General features: G+C 50.1%; 1 protein-coding gene across 4 annotated transcripts in view; it reads left to right on the top strand.

Moving 5' to 3' along the window:
• LOC116952799 (IQ motif and SEC7 domain-containing protein 1-like) overlaps positions 1 to 26,114 on the top strand; it is a 519,292-nt gene that overhangs the window by 237,592 nt on the left and 255,586 nt on the right. The window lies entirely within an intron of this gene.

Here is a 26,114-nt window from a genome sequence, read left to right as displayed (position 1 = left end):
ACCCTGGGCCTTTTGTCCACAGAGCGGCGGACCGGATCACGGGGAGCTCGATTTACGCGCGCAAGGTGCGCGCCCCCACGAGGTACCGCGCCTCTCATCGTCGTCGTCGTGGGCCGCCGCCAATTGCGCTATCCGCTCTCACAAAAGGCCGCGAATAATCGTGCGCCCGTGGACGTTGTTGCAGGTCACTCAAATCAGTTTTCTTAATAGATATTTTTTTTGCTCTTCGCCCCCCCCCCCCCCCCACCCCACTACTTCACAATTTTCTGGGCCTCCAAATTGCTATTGATTCGCGCGCGTGCTTATTTATTACGAAGCCAAGGCGAGGCAGCCGTTTCGGCGATCAGTTCAGGCACGGTTGGGGCTTTGATGGGTGGCCCTAAGCGCGCGTACAATGATAGCAGCGGTAACGTTGACTGTTGATGTAGCAGCGGCGTTCGTGCATGGGGCCACATCCCCGCACCTCCCGCTCAACAAACTTGGCTACGTGCGGCGCAAAACAAATTAAACAAGCACGCAGTGCTGCGCAATCCACGCAACACACAGAGAGGCACGCATTGATTTTAAACAAAAAATGTTTCCCGAACAATGTGGTGAGTGTTCATACGTGTGGGAAGAAAACCCACACGTGCCAGGGGGGGCCTACACTCCGTGCGGATGGAAACTGATGGCGATTAGTCCACGAATGTATACGCACATACACACGGTGTACGCATTAAGGGTGTGACTCCTCAGTGACGTGCACGCCGAAGGGAGTTTCACGACATTTGTGCAACACACCAACCCTAGCTGCTGCCTGCACAGTGCCGGTTTCCAGACCACGTGCTTAGCCACCACCGCCCGTCAAATAACACAATCAACGGTCGTGATATGTTATCCGTGCACGTAATCATAATACAGTCCACTGAAACACGTGAATAATATATGCATAGGTACGTAAATAATACATGTGTGCAATGCTACATGTATACACACGTATAATAATAATAATAAAATGAACAATTTGAATGTATATGGCATCAAAATGTTAAAGTCTCCAGACTCTCTACTATAGCAACCAATGTAACATTTAGAGAAAATACCAAATAAAATAAAAACATACAAAAAGACGAAGAAGGAAATGTAACACGTTACCAAAAACATATAACTGTAGACGAAATAAAAATACGTGGTTGGTAGATTGTGGCCCATGGCTGGTAGATTGTAGCCCGTGGCGGGTAGATTGTGGCCTGTAGTGGGTAGATTGTGGCCCGTGGTGGGTAGATTGTGGCCTGTGGTGGGTAGATTGTGGCCTGTGGCGGGTAGATTGTGGCCTGTAGTGGGTAGATTGTGGCCCGTGTTGGGTAGATTGTGGCCCGTGGTGGGTAGATTGTGGCCCGTGGTTGGTAGATTGTGGCCTCTAGCAGGTAGATTGTGGCCTTTAGCGGGTAGATTGTGGCCCGATGTGGGCAGATTGTGGCCCGTGGTTGGTAGATTGTGACCCGTGGTGGGTAGATTGTGGCCTGTAGCGGGAAGATTGTGGCCCGTAGCGGGTAGATTGTGGCCTGTAGCGGGTAGATTGTGGCCTGTGGTGGGTAGATTGTGACCCGTGGCGGGTAGATTGTGACCCGTGGTGGGTAGATTGTGGCCTGTAGCGGGTAGATTGTGGCCTGTAGAGGGTAGATTGTGGCCTGTAGTGGGTAGATTGTGGCCCGTAGCAGGTAGATTGTGGCCCGTGGTGGATAGATTGTGGCCCGTGGCGGGTAGATTGTGGCCCGTGGTGGATAGATTGTGGCCCGTAGCAGGTAGATTGTGGCCTGTAGCGGGTAGATTGTGGCCTGTAGCGGGTAGATTGTGGCCCGTGGTGGATAGATTGTGGCCCGTAGCAGGTAGATTGTGGCCTGTAGCGGGTAGATTGTGGCCCGTAGCAGGTAGATTGTGGCCCGTGGTGGATAGATTGTGGCCCGTGGCGGGTAGATTGTGGCCTGTAGCAGGTAGATTGTGGCCTGTAGCAGGTAGATTGTGACTCGTGGTGGGTAGATTGTGGCCCGTGGTGGGTAGATTGTGGCCTGTAGCGGGTAGATTGTGGCCTGTAGTGGGTAGATTGTGGCCTGTGGTGGGTAGATTGTGGCCCGTGGCGTAAGTACACTCCGTGTGCGTGCCGCCTCAGCCGGGCCGGATCAAGGCTATGAGGGTCCGAAGGCGAATACGCGGGAAGGGGCTAAGTATGTTACTCAGCAGATGTGGCCAACCTGTAACAGACCAAGAGGCAAAAAGTACCCTTGAGTTCTGCAAAGAGCCAAGTGTGTGTGTGTGTATACGTATATATTGAGAGATTTCGGCACAGCGCAGAAGGCATTCATTATTCTTTGCCCCGACTGTGACAGCGTGGTTCTACGTTATGCCCCTCTGATAGAGCCACGTGCGATGGATGAAAGAACCCCATTCAGCTCGGGGAGACGCCAGTTGGCCATCGCTGATATTACTGTATTACACACGTATTGCGAGAGAAATATACGAAGTCATCAAACATTTATTTACCTATCTATTTAAAATGAACACATTCATTCGTCTCGAGGTAAATTGATGAAATATAAATCGCTCTTCCAGTCATTTCTTTCAACGGGCCTTTCCCTACCCCCCCCCCCCCCCAACTTTAGCCGTGGCAACAGTCACGAATGATGTCGTAATTCAAAGGCAAATATTTACCGATGGCCTCGCTACCGTCGCCCGGCTGTTACGTCAACATAGAATGGAGGGCCTGGAGGAGGGCCTATATAATTTGAGGGCCTATAACATATGAGGGCCTGAGGCCTTGTCATGTACGTTGAACTTCTTTCGCACCGTACGTCACCAATTGTCCTAATCGGAGGTGCGGGGGGGGGGGGCTACAACAAACCAAACACAAAAAGCGGTCTTAAGTAAATGAGTGTTCAATCCAGATTTAAAAGTGCATTATCTACAGTTTCAGTCTTCAGTTTCATGTATTAGGTATAGCCATGTGAGCCATGCGGCTCTTGACTCGGGTGCAACCGCAACAAACAAAAACATGAACAAGGAACATCTTAAAGTGACAACACGCAAATAGAACAATTCAGGAAAAAACAGCAAAGTCTTCCAGAAAAAAAAAACACCGTATATCAACGCTGTGTGCAAAAATACCAGTGGGATGCAAGTCAAACTAACTATAAGACAATTTAGAATAAAGTTATCAGGCTCTGTTCTTCAACAAACAAACATGGCTAAACCATACGTTTTCGAAATCACCAAAATAAAGCTATGAAAACAACGTAACAGCGATCATCGGAACTGTGATTGAAATGTATCAATAAACGATATACATAACATGTACGACCAAGCTTTGCAGCCATAGCTGGCAGCATGAGTCACTGCATAGCAACAGGAGTACCAGTAGCAGTATCAAAAATGTTCAATGCACCAGTAATGTGAACCTGTGGATTAATCCGACCCGGCTTCTCCAACCTCCACGACCGGCCGCTCTGATACCGATCGTGTGGTGAAACGTAGAGAAACATCGACGTGACACGTTTTCTAAATGTTGTACAGTGTGGGGATGTGGCACATAGATCTAGGGGTTAAAATGTGGAAAGTGTGACGGTTAGATTTCGATTTAAAGCTTTCGTGACTGCAATGATTCATCATCTTTGGTTATTTCGGTAAAGTCACGTAGAATGAGAATAAAATAATAAATTGATCAAATAAAATAACACAATAAAATAAAATAACACAATAACACAATAAGCTTAAAGGCCGTGATCTGAACGTGGCTCTTTCACTCCAGCACTGTCCTACCAGACAGTCTCGCCCCTTCACCTGATGAAGGCCGCTTGTGTTGTGGCCGAAACGTCGTGAGAATATTATTGTGTTATTTTATTTTATCAATTTATTATTTTATTCTCATTCTACGTGACTTTACCGAAAGAACCAAAGATGATGTGACGGTTAGGTTTGAGGCGAGAGGACGGAAGAAAATTTTGTTTATGATCCCTCGGGCTACAACCATTTCAAACCTTTAAAACAGCCTGCCTCAGCAGCTTCTCCCCTTATTTTTTTCCTCCTGATGACGATTTCTTGTGTTGCGATCGAAATGTCGTAGTTTTTTCGTTACTTTTTTTTTGTTCTTACGTGACTTTACCGAAAGACCCAAAGAATAGAATTTTGCTCGTCGATTCCTTCAGCCGTATTGAAGGAACTTGGTCATGTATTTTTTTTGTGTTACCATATTTCACCACGCTGATGAGTTCTGGTTGGTGAAGGCAGGGTTAGGGTCCACCCAGCACCAGTCGTGTGTACGTTGAACTTGTTTCGCACCGTGAGTAGCCAACCGTGCTAATCGGAGTTGCGGGGGGGGGGGACAACAAAAAGTAATGAAAGACAACCGCTAAGATATTGCTCGGCATTGATGGTAACCGTGGCCAGGAATCGAACTCTCACCTCCGGGGATTATAGTGAATACTGGCGGAGCCAGTGGAGGGGGGGGGGGTGGCACGTGCCCCCCAATGATCCGATCGAAATCCCTAATTTCGATCGGATCATTGGGGTTTATTTGCAATAAATCGGCATTTTGCGACCCCCACTGCCACTGTGTAGCATATTATTACGTGCCAGGGACTCTATGAAATGATAGGACAATAGTCTGAGTCCATAATTGGCAATAAGTAACGGCAAAGCAGTTATAAGTGACTCACAGAATTGTGCGCAGTTGCGTAACAGTTCACGACTTCCCTGAAGGCATCGACACCTTCAGCGAGCGAGATGCCGATCACTAACAACGCGGATCGAATTGGACCCTCGGTCGATGGCCGCGCCATCGCCGCACACGCGTCGAATAAAAAGCAAGGGACAAGTCCTTACTACTAACAACTCCTTACTTACTAACAACTCCTTACTTACTAACAAGTCCTTACTTACTAACAACTCCTCTATCATTTTTGATTCCTGGAGGGGTTACCCCCCCCCCCCCGCACCTGAAAATCCTGGCTCTGCCATTGATTGTGAAGTGTCACTAACAGCTGAGTCACCGATCCATGTGCGGAATTATAACTTCGAAAACGCGGCCTGAAAGTTTAAAATTTGTCCACCTGGGGCCCCATCTATATTACAGTCGTAACGTCAATGTTGAACAACAAAGCCATGTAAACATAACGATCACATTCCTCAAGCACCCAGTTCGACGTTGAGTCACCCGGTGGGGAAATATTTCCTTTACCTTGTCGCAGCCATCCAGCGGTGACCGTGTTTTCATTAAGAGGCAGGAGAATGACTCAATTTATCGTGATCAAAACCACAGTGTTTTTTCTCTCTCAAATATGTTGAATAATGCTGTCTCTGGGGTTTGTTTTATATATTTGTTTATCCTTAACGGCCACTACTGGTGATCTGTGCTGTGATTAATGCAGTCCGTTTTTTTTACATATTTTAGTTAATAAGCAATTAAAATACGCAACGGTTTGTCAATCCATTGCTGGATGAAAGCCTCCCCTATGCTGTCAGTCATTATTATTCCACATGTATCATTATTATTCATACGATTGTTTACCGAAGAAAGTCTTGATGAGTCTCAAGACTCATTTGCAGGAGGGTCTTGCCAAATATTCGCAGTTGGGGGGTGGGGTGGGGGGCGATATTTCTGCTACGTGTAATCCAAATGTGGCCATTTGCAGGCACTTATTGTCCAGCACAGGGATGTTTGGGCCCATTCCAGTGACATTGCAAACATTTGCTTTGCAGGAGTTGCTTTAATCATACTTCACCGTGTGGGGTCAGTATGAGTGGGCGGCCGGACGGGTTTCGGCTATCACTCGCTCCAGGTGTTAGCCGAGTGCAGCAACCTGCGGGCGCTCATCGTGCAGCGTGCAGACCGCCGCGTCACCGGCACTCCACCGCCCCAGTTTAGCGCCGTGACTTTTAAGCAATCCACCGCATGCAACTTAATTAAACTTCTCTCCTATTCACTGCTTCCTTCGATAAAGTCTGACCGACGCGTGCATTTTTAGGCTGTTTACGAGCGGCTTACGGTCTTTTTTTTTGGCGGGACGAAATCATTATTTTCCGTCCCATCGGTTTTCCCAAACAACCTTTGTTCACAGGGCTCTACTCGGTCACGTGGCAGAGCGGTGGGTGCGTTTAACACGTAGGCTTTTGCGACCAATATTATTCGTAATAAAGGGGGGGAGGGGGAGCTTTGTGGAGAGATCGCGGGAACGGTGGCGCATTTGCTGCTCATTGCAGGGGTTCGCGGTTGGAGCCCTGCGGCTGCCCTGGTTAATACTGCAGCGTTGCATTGACTAATATATTTCTGAGAGCCGTCTTTTGCGTCGTGGACGTTCAAAGATTCCGTGACGTTGTTCAGACAAAGGAGTAGGCCGCTTGTGCCGGCGACAAGTTCCAAATTTTCGGCTTTTAAAACAAAAATAATACACCGCTTATTTCGGATTAAAACCACGTGGCAACATCGCTCCCGGCTGGCAAACTATACCCATCTGTGAGACATAGCACCTTCGCGGTAGTCCTCTTCGTAATAATAGTGCAAATACACACGTGGACTAAATCGTTATTATTTCGATATATTTTTAAAGTGAATGTCAACTCATGAAGGGGCTTATCCGAACTCGTTGACATGGTCTCAGCACATCGGACTGGAAGCGAACGGCTATCCCCCCTCCTCCCTTCCCCCCTCCCCCCAAACCCACCACCTCTACCCCCACCTGGGACTTGAATTCAATGAGTCCAGTTGCTGTTTCAGCACCTCGGCACCGTGAATTCACTCCACATCACTTCGCCACCTCCCCGCTCGCCGCCCCCGCAGGGATAACTTTTTAAAGGCGATCCTCGGGATCGTGAGATAAATGTTCAAGAGTCACGGTTTTGGGGGTGGAGGCGGGGGGGGGGGGTTTGGGAGGGGGGAAAAAAGTTTGGAAAACGCCCGCGGGAAAATTGGATTTCTTCCCAACCACTGATTACATCCTTGCGTGATCAGCGACGGCCGCACCCACGACACAGCGCAGAGCCCCCCCCCCCCATGGAACCTGCTTGCACACCGAGTGGTATTCTCATCGCCTCTTGTTTGGTATTCTCGCGCCGCGCTTTGCCCTCACGAAGCCCTCTCGCCTCGTCACGTTTTGTTTTTACGTAATCGGAGCCTCGACACTAAAAGGGGGGGGGGGGTGGGGGGCCCTGGCGGTTCCTCTCTCTCTCTTGCTACTCTCTTCCTCTCTGTCCCGCTCGCCAATAAATTCCCTATAAACAAACCGCCGGACGCATACGAATGCACAAACACCCCCCCCCCCCACCAACCAACCAACGCTGCCGCTCCATGGTTATGAATGAGAGACGGCGACGCGAGAGTGTTTCGCTCGGGAGACGGCGGTTCCCCGTTCCACCGCCCGTCGCTGGCTGCTCGGCTGCTCCTCCTCCCGGGGGGGGGGGGGGGTTGAGGAAAGAGCGAGCCGGACAGCGAGGGCGCAGCAATAGCACGCAAGGAGGACAAATGATGAACCGGCCGGCCGTCACGTGCCATTGTCAGGCAGGGCCGGAGCTGGTGCGGGTGTTGGGGCTGGCCCTGGACCACCCGAATTACCCCTTGTGGCCTACCCAAGTTCAACTCGCCTTTTAGCTGGGGTGTCACTGTTTTGATAGCCTTCCACCCACCCCCACCACAGCCACACACAACAGCTCCACTGCCCCACACCACCACAGGCACACACAACAGCTCCACTGCCCCCCCCCCCCACCACAGCCACACACAACAGCTCCACTGCCCTCCCCACCAACCCACCCACGCCCATCCAAGAGAAGCTGGGGCCAGGGGCCTGTTGTGAGGTCAGAGTGCCCAGCCATGCGTAGCGAGAGAGAGGCGAGCGATGGATTCGAGAATCTGAATCTTTATTTAGACTGTGCAGGAGGAGACATCCGATGAGCTGTAAAGCTCTTATTTGTTTGTTTCACAGACGTCCAGTTAGGGGGGCACGGGGTCAGAACGTTACAAAGCATTGCAAAGTATAGGAATGGTAAGCAAATCACAAAATAAAAATGCATTTTTTTATTTCACCAAGTAAAGCCCACTGAGCTATTAGAGTATTTTTCAGTGGCGACCTGGCCACAAATGATAGGTCAACGAAGTGGCTTATCACGTGTAAGCGTCTGTGACAGCTACGCGTAGCACAAATGACATGCCACACGGGGGCAGAAGCGAGGGGGGAGTGGGGGGAGAACGCCCCTCAAAGTATGCAACGTAATGGCTGCAAAGTACAGTTTTTAATAAACATATCAGAATCTCTCCCCCCGGCTGGTCTCATAGAATTATTGAAGTTGACTATATAAAAAAAATAAAGCCAGAAGCATCACTGTGATATATATTTTTTTCATGTGCATTACAAATGACACGCTTCTTGGTTGCAAGAAGTGTCTGATAATCTTCCAGAGCCGGCTTCCAATCACAACTCTTGCTCCGACACGTGTCCAAATGTTTCTCATTAAGGCGGATTTGTCGTTCATATCATCGCTACTAGTGTGGAAGGGTGGTGCAGTGGGAGAGAAGGTGTAATTCCTTTGAACTCGCATGTTACGGCCTCCCACTCTTTTCCCTCACTCGTGCATTTGCACCGTCCGTCTGAACCGACTTGATCCCAGCCCCGTGTGCAAATGTGAATGCGTGAGTTCCACCCCTTTCGACGCTGTGACCTCTGGCTGGTGCTGGTTCCAAGGGGGTGCTTTTGTTGTGAGTGCAAGTGCCCTCATTACGGAGCATACGAAACCCCCAATGCCAAGCCGTTCCACCGTGGCCGCTAAAGTCCTTGGACCGATATGGGACATTCCCCCCGGCGTCTCAGCGCGTCTGTCTCTCTGCGAGTAGTTTACAAATTTCAGAATCGGAATCTTTATTTGTGCTTTGGGAGAAATCAGATGAGCAATGAAGATCTTTTTTTTAAGATTTTAGAAATTTAGAACAACACAACTATGCAACAAACTATCGGCGTGCAAAGCAAAGGAATGGAAAGTAAATCCCAAAAAACAAATACGTTAAGTAGATAAAGTATACCAGTTCAAATTGCATAAGTACACCAATTCCCAAGCTTGGGCAAGGCAGCAAAACAACAACAACAAGAACAGTACCAGACCACACCAAGACAACAACGGGTACCTTAATAACATTGCACATTAACATTGAGTTATCAATACGCGGTTAAGGATGAAAGTAACAAATCACATTCGCAAATGCAGTTGTTTCCGGCACTCATCTTCTGCGTCGCGATATTTTCCGAAGGAAGAATTTACGATGTGAAGGGAGGAAACTAAAGGTTGCTCCAAAGCGTTGGATGCCGCAACGGCAAAGGCATTGCCACCTATTCCTATCCTTGTCCTTGGGATAGTTAATTAGAGGCCATCGGCCGGCTTTGGTTCGTGACGCCGGCACACCGAGGCCTACGCTTCTCCACGGACGTCTTGGACAAGTCCGTCGCGAACTAGACGGCGCGTGGTTGATGCGTCGCTTCCTTATACACCGCAAGTATTAAACCTGGGCTGGCCAGGGGCTGGGCTCTAAGCCGCGAAAAGCCACGAAAAGCCACGAAAAGCAAAGGGGCCTCCGGCAACGAGCGGCGAAAACCCCTCGACGCTCGCCCGCGTCGCCGCCCGGCCCGCTGCCGTCGCCTCGCACGGCTCGACGTCGAGAACGACGCTCTCCGTACGGCGGTGTCTGGATTCACAACGAGGTGCTGTCGTGTTGCACAAACCTGTTGGGGCCCACTTGGGGGTAGGTGTAGCAACATGCACCGGTGGGTTGGGCGGGAGTAAATGGCGCGGAGGAGGTAATTCGCTTGCAGCTGCGCGGAACGCAAAGTCCGGAGCGATTAACGGTGGGGGGAGGGGGGGGGATGTACAAATAAAACATAACAAGACAAGAAAATGTTATTGCCCGTTCGGCACGCATAAATGGACAGTGAGAACGCGAGTGAGTGAGCGGGTGGGCGAGCGAGAGCGGCGCGGAGGAAAAAAAAGGCATACGTTATCAGTTTTGCCGATGCTCCCACCTTTAAAAATATTGGTAATAGCCTGTGCCATTGTGTTGACAGTCACAATGGCTCATGCGGCAAGATGTGTTTTGCCGCCGCTGCGGTTGATGTTGGTGTTGAAGGAGGTGTGCGCGTGTGTGGGCTGGTGTTGTTTATTTGTGTTTTGGTGCCATTTGCAGCGTTCTAAAATGTTGAAATGTTTTATTGCGTTTTGCTGAGTTCGTAGCTTCAAGGCAGAAAATATAAATGAAATGGATTGCCTTATCTTCAGTGGTGTACGTGTGCGCGTGTGTTTAATACGCTGTATATATTTATTTGAAGCCATATACACCCCGAGGAGCGGCGATGGTGTTGGGGTTTTTGTACACTGAGCTCTGGTCCCCGGATGCGCTGGGTTCGATTCCAAGCCCTGGCTGGTAGCACCAGTGGCACGCGATATCTGCACCAACACTGAACAGCAAGGTGAAGTATGGTGAAACAACAACCCGTGACCGACACGACAAGGGAAGGCCATCTATCAGTCTGTAATTTGGTGATGATTATTGTCATTATTATCAACATATATATGCATTGTGCTTTGTCAAGGTAATGGCTGGGTGGTGGCGGCTGTTCACATCTTTAATACAGCAATGTGAAAGCAAGGATTGGTGGATCACACGGACGTTGTGAAATTCCCTTCCCGTGGACGTTGAGGAGCCATACCCTGGCTAACCAGGAGAATGCGGTACAGCGAAAACGTAGACCCCACTTATTTCCTATTTTTACGATTTTTATTTTAGCAGGTAACGCCCACTGAGCTGTATAGCTCTTTTACAGAAGCGACCTGGCCACAAATGATAGCTCAACAAAGTGGCTTATCACGTGGAGGGAAAAACCGGAGGACCCAGAGAAAAAATCCACGCGACCACGAGGAGAACATACAAACTCAAAATATAGAACAAGCGTTAGGGTCGTGATCAAACCCATGACCCCCTGCATACTAGGCAAGGAAATTAACATATCACCACCGCTTCGCCCGTTCCATTTGTACAGGATAGAGTGTTTCCCCCTCGCACGCGTGGGTTAACTCCATCTGTTTTAGCTTCCTCCTCCCACACGTAAACACTCATCAATATGAATACACGTTAATTAACTGATAACACCTTCATATGCAGAGGACCGCAGAGCTTAAACAATTGTTGGTACCGACCTATTGAGTGACCTTCCCCTTATTGCCGTCTGTGGTTCATCCACGCATCTCAGAGTCACTCTGTCTACGAGAGCGAGCAAATACTCTTCGGCATGTTACAAGTTGAAATTATTGTTATATCTGTTATTATTCAATCAATATTGTTTCCCTGCATACAACAAGGGCGAATTATAATCTTGAAATATGTTCGAGGTGGCAGTGGGGAAAAACATTTTTTTCTTTCGTAAACAAATATATTTTGGGGCGTTCAACTTGTACATAAACAGACAAAGGATCAATGTGGGTCTCTCACAAAAGCCATTGTCCCACGTTCAAGAACGCTCCGCAAACCGAGACGGGAGAGAAATCTTCATCGCCATGGCAGTACGGGCCAATGTTTTCCCCTCTCGGAGCTGGAATGTCGCCAAGTGTTTAAGTGAAGAGAAACAATCTCACGCATTCATTTTTTCTTGTTTCTTTGTGTAATCAACGTTGACCGGCCTGAGACCAATCACCTCGCTCAACCAGATAACCCGATTCCATCACGGGATGGCTGGAACCTGGATTCAAACCCAGGTTCTCAGCGGCGCCGGCTCAGTGAAGCAACGTTTCTCTCACGCCGTCATTGCCCACGACTGCTGCGGCGAGCGCTTTTGTTGTTCATGATAGAGGATTTGGCTCTCCAACACACCGGTGTGCTGTACCAGTGACGAGTTGCGATCCTTACTAGTTGGCTGTGTCGGGTGGTGGCGGGTTTTAACGACACATTTATATATTTACGCGATCTAACCCCCCCCCCAAAAAACCCCTCTATTATGTATGATATTGGTCACGAAAGCCTACGTGTTAAAATCTTTGGTTGTTGCCCATTTCATTCAAAGCCTTTAACTTAAAATACACATTTGGAGCAGTTTTTGGGGCCCCTTTTGTGTGCTCGATTAAATTGGATTTTAAAACAAAAGGGTACATTTACATAATTCTCAGGCGCTTAAATAAGAGGGCATTAATGGGCCCGGTGGGGAACCACGAGTCACATTGCAGACTGCTGCTGCAATACAATCTTTGCGTGCGTGTGTGTGTCTGTGTGTCTGTTTCTATTTGTGGGGAGCGGTAATGTAGCGGTGAGCGCGCTGCGCTACGAACCTGGCGACCAGGGTTCGATTCGCCGCTCACGGCCAAAACCGGTGATTATTATTTTAAAGGGTCCTGGGCCTCCCCTACGTCGACTCAGCCTCAAATGAGTACCTGGTGCGGTGTGTAAACATTGCCACTGTGGAGACAAAGGCGACCCGGGCGTGGTGCTGGCCACCCACCCCCTCGTGTGCCGTGCCGGCCTTCATAGGTGCTCGCTAACAGCACGTGCCCCAACAGTCTGTTAAGGCTACACGGGAGATCTTTGTCTTTGTTTCTCTTTGTGCGCGCGTTTGCATGGAGCGGTAAAGTGCAGCGATAAGCAACACCCCCCCCCCCCCAAGTTCGATTCCTGCTCACGTCCAATCACACCGGCGAATGTCTGTGTCGGTCCCTGGGGGAGGGGGTCTTCCCGTAGGTCGACTGGCGTCTTTAAACGAGTCACCTGGTGCGCTGTGTCGACATCGGCACTGGGGAGACGAAGATGGCCGGGCGCGGTGTTGGCCGGCCGGCCCCTTCGTATGCCGTGTCGGCCTTCAGAGGTGCTCACAAGCGGCACTTGTCCCCAGCAGTCTGTTGAAGGTTGTTTGTGGAGGGGGATCTTTTTTTTTTGTCCGTTGTAGAGTGGTCACGCAGTTCTATGAATCCAGACGACGTGAGTTCCATTGCCGAGTCACATCAGAACTGGTTTTGTGTCTCCGCTAAATCAACTCAGCCTTGACGGTGTACTTCGTGCAGTGTGCTAAGGTCAGTACTGCGGAGACAAAGACGATCAATCATTGTTCAGGCCACGTCGTCATCCCGTGTCTATCCGTGCACCGTACCGGCCTTAATAGATGCTCGCTAACAGCGCTTGCCTCGGCAATCTATCCAGGCAATACGGGTTGTCTCCACGTTTTGCAAGTGGAGTCAGAGTGGTTTACATTTGTGCACGCAGTCTATGAGGATACATCATGGATCTTTGCCTTTGTGTGCACACAGTCGCTGCGTTTGAAGTTATCTGAACAATTGATGTTAACATAACGACGTCTCATGCATTCATTTGGCATCTCTGCTGCTTTAAAACGAAGTAATTTTCCCGCAGAGACGAGAGAATACAAAACCCCAGCAGCATGCTCCCTCCGTCTTGTTGGAGCAATGGGCACTGCAAATTCACAGCCTTGGTCAATCCGCTGCTGGATGAAGTCCTTCTCATGCCCTTAAGTCGTGTGGGTTGTTTTTTTGTTAACGGGAACACTTCACCACGTTGCGGGCCGAACTCGTTTCTGCCCAAAGCGATCACCTGGCCAGTCGCCAACCTTCGAAGTGAGGCTTGGAAGCTTGTGCACATTATTTATTCTGCTCGTTTTGTTATTGCGAATAATAATATGGGACCTTTCTTGCCAGTGTTAAAATATAGCCATTAGGTTTTACTCTTTCTGGCAATAAAACAAGTGTTAAGATGATAAAACACGAAAAAGAATCCTCATGCAAGGAAGCCTGTCATACACCATACAGAATCCTTGAATAATCCTTGAATAAGGATTCTGTATGATGTTTTAACATCTTGACACCTGCTTTATTTCCAGACAGGGTAAAACCCTATTGTTATATTTTAATATTGGCAAGAAAGGTCCCATGTTGTAGCTGCTCACCTCCGAGCTATAAGTGTCCTGATAGTGGCATTGTCTTTGCGCTGTTCGCCTTTTGGCGTCCTCTCGTCTGACACTGTTTGAGACTAGGCTCAAAAGAAAGTTGTCTCTGGTGTGGACCAATCAGTTTCAAAGACAATGCATCAAATATTATCAGAGCGTGTTTTTTTGTTTGCATATTCACCACAAGTACGCGTGGTTAATGCAGACAGGAATCTTTGAATGATGATTCTGTTTGGTGTTTTAACATCTTGACACAACTGTTTTATTGCCAGAAAGGATTAAACCTATCGTTGTATTTTGACGAATGTTTATCGATGATAAGCCTCGGCCTCAAGGCGCTTTTCCAGCAGCGTCCCGCCAAATTATGAAAATAAATTAAAAGGCTCTTTCCCCCTTTCTGGCAGCGAAGCAGGAAGACACCAATTGATACCTCCTGTCGCAAGGCATCAAGTCTGCATTCACCACGGGCACTTTGTGGCAAAACATGCAAACAACAAACACGCCCTGATGATGCAGTATATGCATCATCAGTATATGCAGTATATGCATCATCATGGTACTGGCAAAAAAAGGTCCCATAGATACAGACACATGTTTACATTGGGGAGCATTGTTGCACTATGGAAACCCAATTAAGTAATTTTCTGGTATTCTTTTAGCGGATATTTTTTCGGGGTTTTTTTAGCTATAGGGTAAGACTGGAGAACCCGGATGAAACACGTGCAGAACAGGCGGATAACACACAGCCCCATGCAGAAAGGGGTCTGGAATCAAACCCATGCGCCTTCTTGCTTCGAGGCACAGCACCTACTGCTTTGCACGAGGACCCTGCAACCGCACGCGAACGGTGAGGGTCAGATCTTTTTTTCGCGTGTGTTCTGTGTGCGCGCTCGCGTGGACTTCGTTTGTTGTCATTCCCCCGGCGCCTCCGAGTAGCACGGTCGAACCCACGCACGGTGCGAAAGAAGTTCAACGCGCACGCGCAGCACGTACACTGTACGTAGGACCGACCTACGGGCAACCCCTCCCGTCGCGCGCCGCGCGTCCTCACACCGCCGGCCGAGACAGGGAGGAGGGCGACGGCGGGCGGGTAGAGGCTGGGGGGGGGGGAGGACCCCACGAGGCGCGATCGGAAAACCCGCGCGAGTTCACGGAGCGCGCGCCCTCCCCTGCGGCGCAGGCCTCTCCGTCTTCATTCCACAGCGCGATCCGTCTCGCTGACACATCCCGCAGAAGCGCCGATCGCCGCCGCCGCCGCCGCCGCATGCACGCGTGGGCCACGCGGGCACGGCGGGCATCCCGAACGCGCAGTCCCTCTCGTCGGCCTCATCCCTTTCATTCGATCACGTGTCAAGAAGACCCGCGGTGCCGCTTCTGTCACCGCCGATGCTGTTACCGCTACTGCTGCTGCTGTTGTTACCGCTGATGCTGTTACCGCTACTGCTGCTGCCGGTGCCGCTGATGCTGTTACCGCTACTGCTGCTGCTACCGTTGCTGCTGATGCTGTTACCGCTACTGCTGTTGTTGTTACCTCTGCTGCTGCTGCTGTTACCGCTTCTGTCACTGCTGCTGCTGCTGCCGCCACTGCTGTTGCTGCTGCGTGCAGTTTCATACTTTACGTGATCGACAAGGCTTGTATCCGGTCAGGTGGCTCAGCGGTAGAGCGAGTGGCTCGCAGTGGGAAGGGTTGCGTGTTCACATCCTGGCTTGGGTCACGACTCGGCCCCATCATGCCTCCTGGGTCGATAAAGCGAGTACCGCTCTTTGTGGTACTCGAAGTCAGCAAAGCATTGCTTATGGATAGACTCGCCCCTGCCATAGGAATGTGGAATTTTCACCACTGGCTTCTGCCTGCAAACGGGAAACTAGCGCCAATGCCTCAATGTTCACTTGAGCACGAAATTACACGGAGTTTAACTTGATTATTTTTATTACCTAAACAGTTTTTTTTTTACCAGGTAATGCCCAACTGAGCAATGCAGCTCTTTCTCCGAAGCGACCAGCCCACAAATGATTGCCCAACGAAGTGGCCCATCGCGTGGAAATGTATATCAGCCAAATACCCTAAATCAGTGTTTTTCCACTAATTTTCAGAGCGGCGCCACTTTCGCCGATAAGGCATCATCAGTGCGTGAGGGCCGCCACGCATTTCAAACAATTTGCTGGGGTTTGGTTTTTTACGATTTGTGAATTGTCGGGGGGGAGCCGCACGTCTGGGCCCGAAACTAAAGGCCACCAGGGACGACCATCGGCCCGCGCGCCTTGCGCCCAAGAAGCGCTGCTCTACATGCGTGTCCCGCACACCTCCGTTGCAGCGACAGCAGAAGCGCGCATCGGGCGTGCGACGTTGCGTGGATTCATCGGCGAGAGTCCGTCGCTTCGGTGAGGTGGAAGGCGGGAGAGTGTGGCGAACGTAACCGGCGGGACGGCGTGAGCGATGCCACTGACGACGTGGAACAGGGGATGGACTCATTCATCAGCTCACGACCCAAAATTGCGATCATTCATCAAAATCACCGGGAGAGGTTTAGTGGAGGTGGGGGGGGGGGGGCGGTCGCCCCAATGTATGTCGTACATATATCTGCACGCATGCATCACAAAGGAAGCAATTGACAAGTTAAAAGCACGCACTGCCGCAACTCCGAATAATAATTTGTCTTCGCGAGAGGGCTCTTCACGCTGATGACATCTTGGAGGGGCTTTGCACGCGATGACCGATTTATATCCTATCTCATCTCAACACGAATGAAAGGGCACCCCCCAGTGGCAGCTGTCCCTGTGTGGTGCAAGGTAATTGGGCACTTGGCCATGCGAGCGGACAATTAGTCTGCCAAGTAGGGGAACGCTCATTGCTGTTATGTGTTTTTCCCAATCGAATAATTCTGCGGGTAATCCATAACAGGTGTTTTTTTTTTGGTTTGGTTAAATCGCGTAAGTATAAACGTGTTGTTAAACCCACCACCACCCGACACAGCCAATAAGTAAAGTTCAGTCACGTAAACAAAACGTGACAATTAGTTACTAGTACGGCACACCGGCGTTTCGGAGAGTAAACGCACACCATTTACCAACGTATTTTTCCACGATCTAACGCAAACGGACCTCTGCGGGTAAATGTTTTGAAATGTGGCAAAATCTTGACCGTTCCGCCGGCACGCAATAGCGGTGACAGCGCCCTGGATCTGTTGGCCGCGTGGGCCATGGGATGCGCCAGCCGCTGTCCACCACAGCGGCTCTTTCGCGTGTTGGATCGGCGCAAGTTCTCCGAGAATTTGGCTCAACGACGAGCAACCTTGGCACGGAATCGCGAGGAGCCACGCTGAGCCAACGTGTGTTTGAATAAATTATTATTTTATATCATCTTAATTTAAAATACGCACACAAAATATATAAGTAAAAATACCGACAAGTGTTTGGCTGAGCTAGCGCGTGTTTTTTTTTCTAAATTGTATTTGATATTATCTTCATTTAAAAAAAAACATATATATACATGCCGACAAGTGCTTGCGGTTATTTGTTTGCGCCATAATTAATTCCATTAGCAACGGTAATGCACCTACGCTGGATATTGGAGCAGGGCCCCTTTTGAAAGCAGTAGACTCTGCTCTGCTTTGCGAGTTGTTATTAATATGACTTTAGATCCGACCGTGTCCGTCCAGTGCTCGCTGAGCTGCATTGGCTTGCGGTTAGCCTGAACGAATACGTGATGAGGCCGTGCTCTTTACGCACACAAAGTGCTGCGCCAAAAAAACGAATCACAATACCTCGCTGCTGATCTCGTCAAGGGGCATAAACCACCATCACGCGAACTCCGATGGTCATCCTCGCAGGCAGCGGCGGCTTTTGCCGAACCATCGGACAAAGAAGGCGGTCGCCGCCTCGCGCGCTTTCAGGTGCGCTTCCGCGGCCGTCTGGAACGCTCTTCCTTCCGATATTATGTAGTCACTTTTGAATCTAGATTAAAAACGAATTTCTTTAGAACTTCCTTTCGTGTTAAGTTTGTTGACTTTTCCCCACTCCTACTGTACGTAGTCTCGTACTAATGAGATGATAAATGCATAACGGTGTGAATACAATGCGGCAAGCACTCCTCCGCAGTAGGGCATGTGGAAAAGTGGCGTTCCGCTCGTGTGTATGTGGGGAGCGTTTTGCGCGCTTTGCTTCGAACCCCACGGCCGGAGTTCGATTCCCGCTCACGGCCACCAACGCCAGTGACGATCATTTGACCTGGTGTCAAGCCTCTCCTAGGTCGACTCAGCCTCAAATGAGTACCTGGTGCGGTGTGTAAACATCGCCACTGGGAAGACAAAGGCGGCCGGCGTGGTGCTGGCCACCCACCCCATTGCGTGCTTTGCCGGGCTTCGTAGGCACTCGCTAACAGCACTTGCCCCAAAAGTTTGTTAAGGCTGTATGAGCGATATTTGTCTTTGGATTAAGATCCCGCATCTCTGTTTAGCATGGTTGGCTACGTGCGGTGTGAAATAATTTCAATTTCCAGTATACTGTATACAAAGAAAACAAGTTACTTGAAAGGATCTCAGTAGCAGTTCAATGATATTTCCTTCCCCGGGGCTGATGCCCACCACATGTGCCGCTCTGCGAGAGTTCCCAACGGACCACTCACAGCACGATTCGTGTTCAAATTAGAAGGGAAAATAGCCACCAAAAAAGTGTACACTGTGGAAAAGCATAACATCGCATTCCTCGTGGTGGGGCAAAAATGTGGGTGGGCTATCATTGGCCTGCCACACACAAAACTTTATTTTAAATGAATGTTTATCTTTTTAAATGGATCGGCACCGAAATCTCAAAGCTGAGACTCTGTGGGACTTCTCGGGGGGTAAGGATTTCAAGCTACCCTATATTGTCCCTCTGATGTCTTTTATATATAGGAATATATATGTAGCCCTCCCTCATCAGTCTCACCACAGTAGCTCTGCTCCTGGGTTGCAAGCAGCTGCTGCGACTGAGACTTTCTCCGCAATTTTGTTGAATTTCGCTCGGGGGCTCCGAAACAACTTGACGGCGGCTCTTCTGCGCCTTTCCTCCCACGGCTGACGGCAGAACCCGATGTTGTTTGTCCTCTTCAACACTTTGAAGGGCAGACCCGTGACACGGTTGTGTTGTCGTCTGTGACGGGTTTGTTAAGCAAAGTAAAAAAAACCCAAAGACGCTTTCCATAATAGGGGGGCGGGGGGGGGTGGTGATTTGGGTTAGATAGCCTAAGTATATAAATGTGTCGTTAAACCCGCCACCACCCCACCATACAGACAGTAAGGATTGTCACGTTAACAAAACGTGCCAATGCGTTACTACCTTCTTTGGTTCTTTCGGTAAAGTCACGTAGAATGAGAATAAAATAATAGAATAATAAAATAAAATAACACAATAAAATTCTCAGGACGTTTCGGCCACAACACAAGTGGCCTTCTTCAGGTGAAAGGAACAGGTCTGTCGGGACGACAGAGCTTCAATGAAGAAGGCCACTTGTGTTGTGGCCGAAACGTCGTGAGAATTTTATTGTGTTATTTGATTTTATTATTTTATTATTTTATTCTCATTCTACGTGACTTTACCGAAAGAACCAAAGAAGATGAATCCTTGCGGTCACGAAAGCTTTGAATCGAAATGCGTTACTAGATCGGCACACCCGGTGTGTTGGAGAATTGAATCCACACCATTTACAGTTTATATTTACGCCATCTAACCCCCCCCCCCCCAAAAAAATAAACCTCTGTTCTGGATAATGTTAGTCGCGAACGCCGACGTGTTATAGCAAAGACACTTGCCACGTGTGTAGCTCACACAGCATGTTCGGGCGAGTCCTGTTTGTTAGTGAGCACCTATTAAAGTCCCCGCGGCACTCTCGAGAGGGGCGGTGGAGCCAGTCTCACGTCTATGCCGCCGCTGTCTCTTATTGTTTTTGTTTTCCACATTGCTCGAGGTACTACCGATTCAAGACTGTGAGTCGACCTACGGAAGCCTCAGCCGCAGTTCCTCTGCCAATCGCCACTGATGTTCGCCGTAGTCGAGAATGAAAGGAAGGTCCCCGTGTTGGTCGCGGCAATGCGCTAAGGTTGTGCGCCACCGCTCTCCATAACAAAGAAAACGCAGAGATTCTAGATTTGAAGCTTTCGTGACTGCAAGGATCCATACTCCTTGGTTCTATTCGGTAAAGTCACGTCGGTAAAAAAATAAAACAACACAAATCACGACGCTTCCGTCACAACACAAGTGGCCTTCATCAGGTGAAGGGACCGGACTGTCCAGAGGACAGCGTTGGAGTGAAGACAGCCAAGCCCAGGTCGCGTACTTTAATGTGTGGGGGAGGAAACAAAAAAACGCAGAGAGACAAAGATCCCCTCCCTCCCCCCTCGGCATAGCTTACATCAAATGTGCTGGTGAGCAAACTCCGATGAAGGGCAGCTCCGCGCACGGATCACCTTTGTCTCCCCAGCGCGAATGTCTGCACGCCACACGAGGTGTTCATTGAGTCCGCGTCGACCTGGGGAAACTCCAGGAGCACGTTCAAGATAATCGCCATGGCAATGAATCAAACGGGGACCCACGGGGTTCGAGGCATTGTGCGCTAGCCACTCCGCACGACAAAGTACACATCTATATATATAAAGCACACGCGCGTGTGTGCGTCAGTACCACGTAATTATTGTAATTTCTGCAAAACACACGGATTGACAGGTCTTTGTTGTAAGATGACAAAAAAAAAGTCAGATCCAGGTAACGGGACAAAAATCAAAGATAAAATGAACCTGCCAATTTGTTGTTGTTAAATGACTTCGGTTGTTTTGTAGCCTGTAGCTTAGACGCTTTGTAGCCTGCAGCTTTCAACTTTCCACAAATGCTGTACGCGAAATGAGGTTTTGCCATGTGTGAGGCATGCGTGAATCACGGTAAACGCAGCAGCAGCAGCAGCAGCAAGCCGGGCAGGCACATCATGGGAATTCACGATCTCGCTCTCTCGCTCTCGCTCAGGTGTGCGTTCACGCTCGCGTGTGCCTGCGCCGTTAACGCATCCGCTCAAAACAAACACTCGCTGCGTGCGGTGCGAGCACACAGGGGAGCATTTGTTCAACAAATGTCAGGCGCACCTGCACGATAATTCGCATACATGCGCGCAGCTCAACGTCTAGACATTTTAAATAGTATTTTGAAACGTCCCCCCCCCCCGTATCTCTCTTCGGCCCCCGTGTCACCGTGAGCTACAGCTCACCGCAGAACTCTCCGTACCAAGCTGCGTGCATTTCTGTACGTCGAACTTCTTTCGCACCGTACGTAGCGCAACCGTGCTAATCGGATGCGCGGGCGGTGGAGAGGAGAGGAAAGAAAAAAGCCTGACTCGCAACCTCCTCTTGTCTCTTCCAACGACCAAGTAACCGTCACTGTCAGCCCGTCATGTCTCTTGGGCAGGCCCCGAATCTCTCTGCTCCTGTCGCTCTGTACCACAGCTCAGGGTAGAGCTCTCCGTAGCAGCAGCAGCAGCAGCGCGACTCACAACCACCTCCTACTCTCTTCACCAAGGAACAGCCACCGTCACTGCCAGGCATCGTCTCTCCATGGCAGTCTCCAGCTGGAACGCCACCCTACTGCAAATGCACAGCGTTCAATCCACACCGATACTTAAAGGGCCACACCCCCCCCCACACCATTTCTCTCACCCAGCATTCAAGCGACACTGAGCTTGGCTCAACGCCTCAGAGTCACGGTCATTTATGTCTGCTGTGAAATATTGCGCGCGTTATAAATTGCCTGATTATTATTATTATTACATCGCTTTACATACCCAGGGCAGTCTTATCTGGGTCTTCTCCCCAAGATGGGCCACCTGCTTGGGTTTGGGCAATCACATTGTGAGCGATTTGACCCGTGTAAAGGAACTAGAGTAACCGGATACGTCCATCCGCAATGCGGAGACAAACCCCTGCGATACGCCACGCGTGCAGGGAGGGTCAGCGGCTCGCTCGCTGTAATTCCGCCCGTTGGCTCCTCCAGCCGGTCCTTGAGGCGGATGTCTCACAGGATGATTTATGCGTGACCCAGCAGCCCCGCCGTCTCCACGATTGATTTCGGTCGTGTCGTCGGCCTATGTGGAAACAACAGCGCGCAAAGATGTGCTGCTCACTAGCAGCATGAAGGCCATGACTCTCGTCATGGACTTGCATCGATGTAACCGACGCACTGCATGTGCAGTGCTCTCAGCCTTGTCTCGACCACCAATTCAAGGGGGCTGCAAACGCGGCCTTATTTTTGTCACGCAAAAAATCGTGCATTATTTTCCGAGTCTGTAAACTCATCTTGGGTTTGATGTTCAAATGCGTCTGGCCATGGCGTTGACTACACAACAACAACGACGACATAGCCTGCGTATGGTGCCCCCTATGCACTTCGTGCCATCCCTGCACTATGCAGGCCCAATCCAGGCTTAGCTCCTGAGATGTGACAAGCTCGGGCATATTCCAAATGCTCTGGTCACAGACACCTGGTGCTGGTGCCACGTGATATGTCGACGCGTTCTTCCCTTGTTTTGGCTCAAGAACCAAAGGCTGGACGCGCAATGTTGCCACGTGAGAAGTGAGGAGCGAAACCAGATTGACGGGGAGGGAGTGCTCCCGTCAATAGCATCTGTTAACGCAGTAGCGATTGCTTAGCATGCCTGACTGCTGATGAGCCCCATAAAGTCAAAGCCGCTTTCGAGTTTGAGTGCCTAAAGCATTGGAAGGTCGGTAGGCCGATAGACCAAAATATATTTTATTGCCATGTTTCAAGTTTCACGATTATTTTGTGTAACCGGGAAATTACTCAAGAGACCACAATGAATCTAATTTCCTTGTGTATGTAAATAAACGGAAGGCGAATTGACATATGTGTTAAGTATAGGATTTGTATAATCACCTAAACATGTATATGTAGCCATATAATTAGTGTTCAGTCTTCCTTCGATAATTGAGAGTAAGGCTGCTTTGGGTTTTATTTCTTTGAGAAGGCCGATGTCATGTTTGGTCATTGTAATTAATTGGATGATCAATGGTAAGGTTTGTGTATTAACACGTTAAAAAAAACGCATTAATTGAATCAGTTTTCAGGGGCACCTTTGTTAATCGAGAGTGAGGCTGCTTGGTGGTTTCTCTTTTTTTTTAGAAGGCCGGATGTCAGGTTTGGCCAGTGTAATTAATTGGATGATCAATACGTACCCATGAAAGGCACATTAAATCCGCAGCTCTGCCGAGGCCATCCACAGAAGCCGAGCCGGGCAGGCTCGCTCGCTCTCTCTCCCCCACCTCCCCAGAGCCCCCCAGCCCACCCACCCCTCCCCGCACTCCACATTGTCAGGCGAACATTGCGCCCAGAGTGATATTGAAGGAGTAAGATTGCATATCATTCGGTGGCGAAATGAAAAAAAAAGTGACGCGAGCTTGTGAGCTATGAATCCCCGATGATACAACTCGTGTGCCTGATGAATTCTCGCAGTCAAGCATCATTATAATTTATAGTACGTCACATTGCATCGCATTCAGTTCGTAAGCTTCGAATGTCGAAATTAATAGCGTCGTGACAAATTCAACATTTTCCACTTTGAAAACCAAACCGCGCTGGAAAACCCTGACTCTGTGTGCGTGTGTGCGCATGCGAGTGAATGATGCTGCACCGGGCCGCGATATCAGGCATCTAGTACTGGATATCTGTGAAAAAGAGCTTTATAGCTCATCGGATTCCTCCAGTATAAATAAATATTCTGATCGGATTACGATTTCTAGCTTGATTCCGGTGGCATTGCAGCGTTGTTGGCACAGGGCCATGGTGCAATGAATTAGATGGGGGTCACTGTGTAATTCCCTGGTGCAATGAATGAGATGGGGGTCACTGTGTCATTCCCTGGTGCAAGGAATGAGATGGGAATCACTGTGTCATTCCCTGGGGCAAGGAATGAGATGGGGGTCACTGTGTCATTCCCTGGGACAAGGAATGAGATGGGGGTCACTGTGTCATTCCCTGGGGCAAGGAATGACATGGGGGCCACTGTCATTCCCTGGTGCAAGGAATGAGATGAGGGCCACTGTCATTCCCTCGTGCAAGGAATGAGATGGGGGTCACTGTGTCATTCCCTGGGGCAATGAATTAGATGAGGGTCACTGTCATTCCCTGGTGCAATTAATGAGATGGGGGTCACTGTCATTCCCTGGTGCAATGAATGAGATGGGGGCCACTGTGTCATTCCTTGGTGCAATTAATGAGATGGGGGTCACTGTGTCATTCCCTGGTGCAAGGAATGAGATGGGGGTCACTGTGTCATTCCCTGGGGCAATGAATTAGATGAGGGTCACTGTCATTCCCTGGTGCAATTAATGAGATGGGGGTCACTGTGTCATTCCCTGGTGCAAGGAATGAGATGGGGGCCACTGTTTCATTCCCTTGTGCAAGGAATGAGATGGGGGTCACTGTGTCATTCCCCGGTGCAAGGAATGAGATGGGGGTCACTGTGTCATTCCCTGGTGCAAGGAATGAGATGGGGGTCACTGTGTCATTCCCTGGGGCAAGGAATGAGATGGGGGCCACTGTGTCATTCCCTGGTGCAAGGTATGAGATGGGGGTCACTGTGTCATTCCCTGGTGCAAGGAATGACATGGGGGTCACTCTGTCATTCCCTGGTGCAACGAATGAGATGGGGGTCACTGTGTCATTCCCTGGGGCACGGAATGAGATGGGGGCCACTGTGTCATTCCCTGGTGCAAGGAATGGGATGGGGGGCCACTGTGTCATTCCCTGGTGCAAGGAATGAGATGAGGGCCACTATCATTCCCTGGTGCAAGGAATGAGATGGGGGTCACTGTGTCATTCCCTGGTGCAAGGAATGATATGGGGGTCACTGTGTCATTCCCTGGTGCAAGCAATTACATGGGGGGCCACTGTGTCATTTCCTATGAAGGCAGTGTCCTTTCCCTAAACGGCATGTTAAGCCTATATGGGGGATCTTTGTCTTTGTGCACACAGGAACATGCAGGATCGTGTTTTTTAACCTTCCTAATCATATTGCAGTCAGGTAGCACCCTCTATTATTGTCAAAGGGAATGACACCTAGGAATTTCGAGCAAGTATTTAAATCCGCCCAAGTAAGCTCCACTCCGGGAGCCGTGTCACGCTCAAGACGCCAATGGCATCGGCTCCATCTCTCGGAGGACACCGGCGCCACTTCCACCGTGACGAACAAGCAAGCCCCTGCCGCTCGCCTCTGCAGGCCTGCCCAGAACGACTCTCGCCCTGGTTACCGCGCCCGTGCAAGCGCGCGCTTCTTATCAACGGTGGCACCGTTGCAAGGCAAGAGCCAAAGCTAGAGCCCTATGGACATCGGACTGCGCGAATCGATTGCCCGCGCCCTGGGGCCCGTCCAGAGGCTGGCCGTGGCCAAAATGCCGGGGATATTTCATTTGCCGTGGCCAGAACAGGGAAGAGTGGACACATATCGTCCGGCCTCGTCGTTGTCCCGCCTGTTGACAGCTGCCGTGGGCGCGAAGGGAAAAAAAGCAGGGCGAGATGAGACCAGCCTGCCAGTCGCCGGCGTGGATACAAATCAGTGCCAGCGGCAATTTGGTGTCTGAATGCGGCCCGAGTCTGCCCTGGGGTTGACTCGGTGTCAAATAATTGCCCCTTTCAATTTCCGTTGAGTCTACTACCCACAAGGCGTCATCGCCGAATTCAGCTTCGCCGGTCGCCCGGATTCTGTGGGCAGACAAAAGCCGCCCACGAACCGCGGCAGAGCGACAACAGCGGCGTCGGTGTGGGGAGCACGTGACCCGGTGTCAGCGCCATGGCCAACTGCACTGACGCACGTTGATCGGAGCGTGTGTGCGTGTGCGCGCGCACACGCACACGCGCGCGGATGCCAACGACAATGCATTGCATGTCTCCGTTCAGAACAAAGGTGTCGCACAGTGCTTCCTGATCCCAACTGCTACGTGCAGTCAAATTGGCGATGCGATCGACGAGTAAAAACACATTCCACTGCCGGTAAATCAAATGTCGGTCAAGGCCTTATTGAAGGGATGTGTCATCAGTGGTGGCTCAAAAATGGACACTGAGTAAGGGAGTTTCCGAAGGTCGGAAGCGTTCACGTGAGAGTGTTCCTTCACCCTGGGTGCACAATGGTGCACCGGA

The sequence above is a fragment of the Petromyzon marinus genome, chromosome 48 (genome assembly GCF_048934315.1).
Source record: "Petromyzon marinus isolate PM22_M1 ecotype Great Lakes invasive population chromosome 48, UKy_Petmar_22M1.pri1.0, whole genome shotgun sequence".
In the NCBI taxonomy this organism is placed as follows: Eukaryota; Metazoa; Chordata; class Hyperoartia; order Petromyzontiformes; family Petromyzontidae; genus Petromyzon; species Petromyzon marinus.
Note: the sequence above shows the minus strand (reverse complement) of the source record. Positions and strands in the feature narration are given on the sequence as shown.